Source organism: Zingiber officinale, chromosome 3B (assembly GCF_018446385.1).
Source record: "Zingiber officinale cultivar Zhangliang chromosome 3B, Zo_v1.1, whole genome shotgun sequence".
NCBI lineage: Eukaryota > Viridiplantae > Streptophyta > Magnoliopsida > Zingiberales > Zingiberaceae > Zingiber > Zingiber officinale.
In genome coordinates, this window is record NC_055991.1 from 99,146,426 (window position 1) to 99,154,345 (window position 7,920).

Consider the following 7,920-nt stretch of genomic DNA (forward strand, 5'->3'; position numbering starts at 1 on the left):
TAATTAAAAACCTTAATCCCTAAATTTCCCATCTTCTTCTCCCGAAGCCATTCTCGCACGACATCCTCTTCCCTGACTCCTCTCCCTCGCGATCCAGTTTCATCGCCAGTTGCCGGGCATCAACGCCGACCGCCGGTAACGGTCTTCTCCAGTGGGCCTTAGCCGACCCTTTAGGTCGATGGTGTTGCGATTCCTTTTCCTCTCCTCTCCGATTCTTCCCATGCTGTTGCGCCATCGCCGTTGGCATCGCGATCGCAGCGACGCATCGCCGGCCGAGCTTACCTCTTCCCTCTCTCGCTCGTGCCGCTGCGAATCGTCGACCCACGGGACGCTGGAGCCTTTCTTGGAGCAGTGCCCTAGCATTCCTATCGATTCCCTTTGTCTTGGATCGGCATCGATGTGGTCGGGGAGGAAGCTGCGAATCTGGATTTGTGGTGAGTAATACTATGCATTGGCCGATCTTACCTCTGTTGGGATGTTGAGATTCATAGTGTGTCAGATTGTTATAGCTACGGCGAGGATTGGACCACTGGGGGCTATTTGTAGCCACCAGATTCTTTCTTCCGGCCATCTTTCTACCGCTAGGGGTAGTGTGGGACTCTCTTCTTGCTTCGACGTGAAGCTCTCGGCCAGACATCAGAGATCGATTCAGGGGTAAGTTGCTAGTTTAGATGATTATACATCAGTAATTAGAACTAATGCTCAGCTGTGGATGTTTCGATTTTGTTTTAGGGTATTTGATCTTTATGTAGTGTTGATTAGGGATTATTGTTGGTGGCAGAGGTTACGTCTGGTCCCGACAACAAGCAGATTTTCGACTTTGGATTAACCACGGTGCATCCGAATTTGGGTAAGTGGTTAGCTAAAGGAATGTGGAGTGTGATTTAGGGTTTAATTCTTGGTTATGGATGTATGGAAGGTGAATGGAGATGCTTGAGTTAAAGGGGGAGATCCATTTCTGCGCAGCTGCTACTGGTTCTTTCATCGAGTGGCTGCAGATTCAGTTTGGGTAAGTTGTGTTATGGATTTTTTATGTTGAGATTGGATTAAGTTGTATTGGATATTGGATTTATGCTAGGTGTTGATTTTGGGCATCTATTTGTGCTGGACCAGCTGTAAATGGGTGGAGAAGCTCCATTTTTCTCCACAGCAAACTTTGGATTTCTTCATCAAAGGGTGTGGATTTTGTTGTGGATCAAGGTGAGCTAACTATGGAGTTTTGGTTGCATTTATGTGATAGATGGATGATTGGATTTGATTAGTGTATATTGATTTTAGAAGATGATCATGATTAAATTGATTAACTCATGAGTAGGATTGAAGTGAAGGATTGTGGATTTAGTTAAACCTAATTGGATTAAGGAATTAGGTTAATCATTTTGATTAAGGCTTCCCTAATTAGATTTGGGAGTTTATTTAGCTATTTGCTACCTATGTAATTAGCTAAGTATATTATGTGATCACAGGATTTTATTTCGAGGCGAGCGTCTCGACGGGGGATTGGTTTATCTGACACGGTCGACAGATAAAGGCGGGTATTTCTTCCTTTGCCTCTATGTAGATTTTCTTTGAGCTTAGTGCATGGTTGTTATTTGACGGATTAGGTTACTTTACCTTATATCGTGTTCGGTTGCTGTTTTTCCTGCTTGTTACTTTTGCTAGAGCTTAGAGATGATCTATTTAATTCATATATAGTCTCAGCTCTTGATATCTACTCTGTTGCGATTACACATGTAGAGTAGGTCTTGTAGGGATTGTCGGGCGTTAGTATTACCATGCTGATTGGGTACATAATGTGGATTGTATGTAGCTTGGTATGTGTTTTAGGAGTCATCATGTTGACCCTACATTTGCATGTTGTATGTACATACGTGTTTGGTTATGCACTTTTGGAGGAGTTATGTAGATTGTATGTTTGTGGTTTATACACATGTCCGTTGTGTTATTGTTGGAGGATACATGTTGATTGTATTTACGATCTGTGCATATGTGTCCAGGGGGATTATTGGAGATTTTTGGTTGATTATACGTGTGTAGTTGTGTACATGTGTTCGGTGGGATGTGTGGATTTATCATGACGATTTTACTCATATTGTGGTGTACTCATGTGGTTTGGGGGTTGCATTGATGATGACAGTGTCGGTATCATGATTATATATGTATATATATCATGTCATCATTCATTGCATACTGATGACTATTGTCTCCCTTGTGGTGAGAGAGTTGTTGGTTGTTTATAGCTGCCCATTCGGCCACTGTTGGAGAGTGGTAGCTAGGAGTGGAGCTAGTCCTGTCGTGCTCATTCAGCCGCTCAGTATTCTGTCAGCCTCGACCACTCTGGAGTAGTGGGTCTTAAGGGTACAGTAGGCAGAGGGTTTGAGTTATGAGTGGTCAGGGACCCTTAGCTATGTAGTTATATAACTACTTAGCTGACCGTCCGCTTCGGCCACCTATAGCGGTGCATGTACTGGAGGCTAGTACGGTTTGTCACGGACCCAAGCCTCTCGGCCATACAGGGGTCGTGGTGTCTAGAGAGGTGGCGGGGGTGACCATGGAGCATGCATGCACATTTGCATTTGATTCGCAGTGCATCGTTGGAGATATATTTGCATACATGCCTAGTAGATACTAGTTGCATGTGTTTGTGGTATGTTGCATTTGTTTGCGATATGATTGTTGCATTTGGTTGCCATGCTGCATACATGTCATTTATTTTACATGTATATGCAGTCGTATCTATATTGCACAGGTGTCACGGGTATATCTGTTGCAGATCCGGTGAGTTTACCGATCATTGTACCATGTGTCGATTCCAGATTGGGTATGTATCTGTCATTATGTTAGTTGTGGTTTGTACAGTTTATGTCAGGTTATTATGTCAGGTATGTTCAGATGCATTGATTATGATAGTATGAACATGTTCTTATTCCCTACTGAGGCTGTATACTTGTGATCTCCATGTTATTTTATGGACCATGCACTATGTTTTCTATTACCCGCTGAGTTACCTATATTCACCACCGCATATATACATTTATGTTTTCAGGTAGCCTGTAGATGGTTGGTGTCGCTCGGAGTATCCTGTCTGCCGGGTCCTACGTCACATCCGAAGATCGTGATTGTTTTCTTTTGTATATTCTTTTCTTATTTTTGGCATTGTATTTGTGTATAGCCATGTGGCTATCTTATGGTTTTGGTGTTGTATTTGTTGTATAAAGCCTAGCCGGCTAGCAGTGTGTTGATTGTGTTGTATTGGGCTTTCTGTTTTCGTTTTTCCGCTGTGTTGGTTTTTAGTACAGCCGTGTGGGCTGTTTTATATATAACTGCGAGTCGAGTGGTCTGTTATTATAACTGCGTGGTTGTGTATATAAATATTCCAGCCGCATGTGGCTGATGTATTTTGCTTGTATTGATGTTTCAGATTGTCACCGGTACAGGGGAGATGCTGTCAGATTTTTGTCTAGCAGAGACTCCTTTGGGGGCGTGACAAATGCAGCCGCTGGAAGTTGTTGTTAGAGCAACGATGAAGCCACTACTGCCACAGACTTGTTGCTGATGGATCAAGGAAGCTAAATCTTTGTCTCCTAACAGATTTTCCTCTCTGATCCAAAATAACGCAAGCCACCATTTGGTAGGCCGACCACAGCCAACCCAGCAGAACTAGGGCATGGCACCGGACAAAGTGGAGAGGAGGAGATGGACTTCGGCCGACAACTGGAGGTAGTGGAAACTAGGGCTAGGCAGAGGAAGAGGATGTGGCACCAGGACGGTGGTGATGCGCGTGAGGAGCAAGGTGGCCAGCGCTCGTGTGGTGTCGTCAGAATAGAAGGGAGATCGGTGCCGCTCGGACGTCCAGCAGCCGACGTTGGGCCGTGGTGGTCGACGACGACGCAGAGGAGAGAAGGGGAAGAGCAATCGACGATCTGTAAAGAGATGAAGAGGAGAAGAATCGGTGAGGGACAGCGGCACCGTCGGGTGGGGTAGGCGAAGAGAAGAATTAGAAGAAGATGGGGTGATCGGTTTGGCTGGGAGAAGATAACCGCAAGTGTGCGGCGCAGGTTCGGCGAGGATCGGGAAAGGAAACGGGGAAAAGAAATAAAAGAAAAAGAAAAGAAATTAAAAATAAAAATAAAACATTTCCTCACTTAAATGGGTAGCCTAAACAGGCTTTTCCCGAGCCCCGTTTTTATCCCCGTAACCTGAGTCATACGAGCTCCGAAAAATTCCAGAAAAATTTCTAAAAATTCTATAAAATTTTCTTATCATTATTCGCCATTTTTCGGTATTTTACACTTCCATTAAGGAAAGCTGTCTTGATATCCATTTTTTAAATCTCATAATTCATATGAGCGGTAATAGATAAAAGAATCCGGATAGACTTAAGCATGGCTACCGACGAAAATGTTTCCTCATAATCGATTCCCTCTTTCTGAGTATACCCTTTTGCAACAAGCCTTGCTTTGAAAATTTACTCCTTCCCATCTGTCCCTCTTTTTCTTTTGTAGACCCATTTACACTCAATGGCTTTTACACGATTTGGTGGTTCTACAAGCTCCCAGACTTAATTAGAATACATAGATTCTATTTCAGAGTTCATTGTACTTTGCCAAGATGCTGCATCTTTATCTTGGAGTGCTCATCATATGTGTAGGGATCAGGTTCATGTTTACCAGGGATCAAGCCTGAAGACTCTCCCAAAAACATGAATCTATCAGGTTGCCGAACAACCCTCCCACTACGACGTGGCACTGCTTGTAATTGTGCATCATTTGTGCCACGTATTGTAGTTTCTTGTGGTATCTCATCTTGTACCATTGGTACTAAGGTAGACGTGTCTTCTCTTATTTCTTCAAGAACAATTTTACTCATGGGCTTGTGGTTCATTTCATAGTCCTCTTCTAAAAATCGAGCATTAGTGCTAACAATGATCTTTTGATCTTTAGGACTATAAAATAAATCATCTTTCGTTCCTTTAGAATAACCCATAAACAAGCGAACTTCTGTACGTGATTCCAACTTATCAGTGTCTCCCTTCAACACATGTGCTGGACTACCCTAAATCTGAATATGCTTCAGACTAGGCTTATGCCCATTCCATAATTCTGTGGGAGTAGAGGGTACTAACTTAGAAGGTACCAAGTTTAGAATGTACACCGTCATTTCCAGAGCATATCCCCAAAACAAATTTGGTAATTCTGAATCACTCATCATTGATCTAACCATTTCCATAAGAGTCTTATTCCTTCGTTCTGCCACACCATTCTGTTGGGGTGTACCAGGTGCAGACAGTTGTGATTGAATCCCGACCTCTGATAAGTAACTCCTAAACTCTCCTAAGAGGTACTCGCTACCATAATCAGACCGTAGTGTCTTGATACTTTTACCATGACATTTCTCCACATCAGCCTTGTACTCTTTGAACTTATCAAAGCACTCAGACTTGCGGTGAATCAAGTAAATGTTCCCGTATCTCAAATAGTCGTCTATAAAAGAGATAAAATATTCGAAACCACCTCTTGCCTGGATAGTCATAGGTCCACACAAATTATAATGAACCAATTCCAACACATCTTTGGCTCTATACCCTTTGGCCTTAAAAGGTCTCTTGGTCATTTTTCCTTCCAAGCAAGATTCGCAGGTTGGAAATTTTCTACCACTAATGAATCCAAAAGTCCATCAGCTATTAACCTTTGAATCCTACTGAAGTTAATATGACCTAGCCTTAGATACCAAAGATATGTTTGATTTATTTTCGAAGGTTGCTTTCTTTTATTAGAATTAGATGATATGTTATTAATTTCCATTTGTTGCATCATGGGAGTAATTGGATTTAGAGTATACAAATTGTCGACCAATATACCAGAAAAGATAACTTCCCTATTTTTCTTGACAACTACTTTGTCATCAAAAGAAACAGAATATCCATCCATAAAGAGTTTAAAAACTGAAATTAAGTTCTTTCTAAAACTTGGTACATAAAGATAATTTCTCAAAATCAATCTTTTATTCCTATCAAAAGACAAATAAACATCTCCCACTGCAACAGCCGCCACTTTTGAAGCATTCCCCATGTGGATGGTAATCTCCCCTTCATGTAGTTGTCGAGTTTCCTGGAACCCCTACAATGAATTACAAACATGATCAGTGGCTCCCGTATCTACACACTAGGTACCGGTATATAACACCACTAAACATGTTTCAACCACTAGAGAATAAGATATACCTTTATTGTTCTCCTTTCTACGAGGACAATCCACCTTCCAATACCAAGTTTGCTTGCATGTGAAGCACTTGCCCTTCGGCTTCTTCACACCTGCTTTCGGTCCAGTCCCTAGAGATCGATTCACTTTCTTTGCAGAACCAACTTGTTTCTTTTTCATCTTTCTACCTTTCGGTTTAGAAGCAGAAACATTTTCAGCAATGTGAATTTGAGAGCTTTGACGAAATAACCCTTCTGCTACTTGAAGTTTTGTCAGAAGTTCCGCCAACGAATAAACCCTTTTGTTTAGTTGTAGTTTAAGTGGAACTACTCAAAACTTTTAGGTAATGTTTGGAGAATGATATCGACCAGGGTTTCCCCATCGATTTCAGCCCCAAGGATTCTATCTCATTTAAATGAGCCATTATTTTGAGGATATGACCCCTTACGGGTGTCCCCTCAGTCATAGTGGTTGTCATCAAGTTTCTCATAGCATGTTGCCTAGCAGCCCAATTTTGGTGTCCGAAGAGTTCCTTGAGATTGTGCATCATGTCATAAGCAGTAGGCATGGCCTGATGTTGATGTTGCAATACATTTAAAATAGAAGCCAAAATGTAACACCGCGTCATCTCATCTGCTCTGACCCGTTTCTTATGACACTCAATCTCCTCTTCACTAGAATCACTATTAGGCAAGCTTGGATAGATCTCATAAAGTACGAACTTGTAGCCTTCAGCAGTTAAGACAATGCCCAAGTTTCTCTTCCAATCTATATAATTGGGTCTAGTAAGTTTGTTCTCTTTCAATATAATAGCAAGAGGATTGAAGTGATAGATCGATTTAGAGCGATAGAGGGTGTAAAATACCGAAAAATAGGCGAATATTAATAAGGGAATTTTCCGGAATTTTTGAGAATTTTTCGGGAATTTTTCGGAGCTCGTACGGACGAGTTAACGGGGATAAAAACGGGGCCCGGAAAAGCCTGTTTAGGCTACCCTGTTTTAATGAGGAAAAGTTTTATTTCCTTTTCCTTTATCTTTTCTTTTTCTTTTTCTTTTTCTCTTATTCTTTTCCCCGTGCTCGACACCTTCTCCGCCCGTTCCTTTTCTCCTTCCTCGCGCCGGTTTCCTCTCCCAAACCCGATCTTCTCCTCATTTCTCTCGCGTGCACACACTCTCCCCTCTACCGCCGGCGACGAGAGCCGCCTCTCCTCTACTCTGCACTGTGTCGACGCCGGACGGAAGTGTCGCCGGTCTTCCTTGTGTGCCCTAGCGCCGCGGCTTCCTCTGCCCTAGCCCGACCGATCCCCCTTCTCCTCTTCCGAGCGCCGGCAGCCGACCAAGCTTCTTTGCCCTAGCGTCGATAGTGGAGCCCTCTTCGCCGGGAGACCATGTGTCAAGCCGTGCCCTAGTCTCCAGCCGACGTCTCCTCGCCGGCAGTCCGAGTCCCTTCCACCTACGACCACTACAAGAGCTAGCCCACTAGTGTCGAGTTTCCTCTCGCACCTTTGCCAAGATTCCACCAGCCAACCTCACTGTGACCTAGCGCTGTCGCCGGATCCTTATCACCTCCGACCAGTGGAGAGGAAGAGCGACTAGTTGAGGGTTGTGGAGCAACAAATACGGCTGAGAGGTATAGGTATCGTGTCCTGTGGATTTGGAATTTTATGCGCTGTGGATTTCTTTTTGATCCAGTAACTCACTTTGGGTTCGGACAGGAGC

The 7,920-nt window shown here is 43.2% G+C and overlaps 1 long non-coding RNA gene across 1 annotated transcript; it reads left to right on the top strand.

Moving 5' to 3' along the window:
• Nucleotides 1-924: 924 nt before the first annotated feature.
• Nucleotides 925-3,104, top strand: LOC121968467. The gene is made up of 3 exons (XR_006108160.1): nucleotides 925-1,009; nucleotides 1,079-1,200; nucleotides 3,047-3,104. It is a non-coding gene; the product is annotated as an uncharacterized LOC121968467 (long non-coding RNA).
• The last annotated feature ends 4,816 nt before the right edge of the window (nucleotides 3,105-7,920 follow it).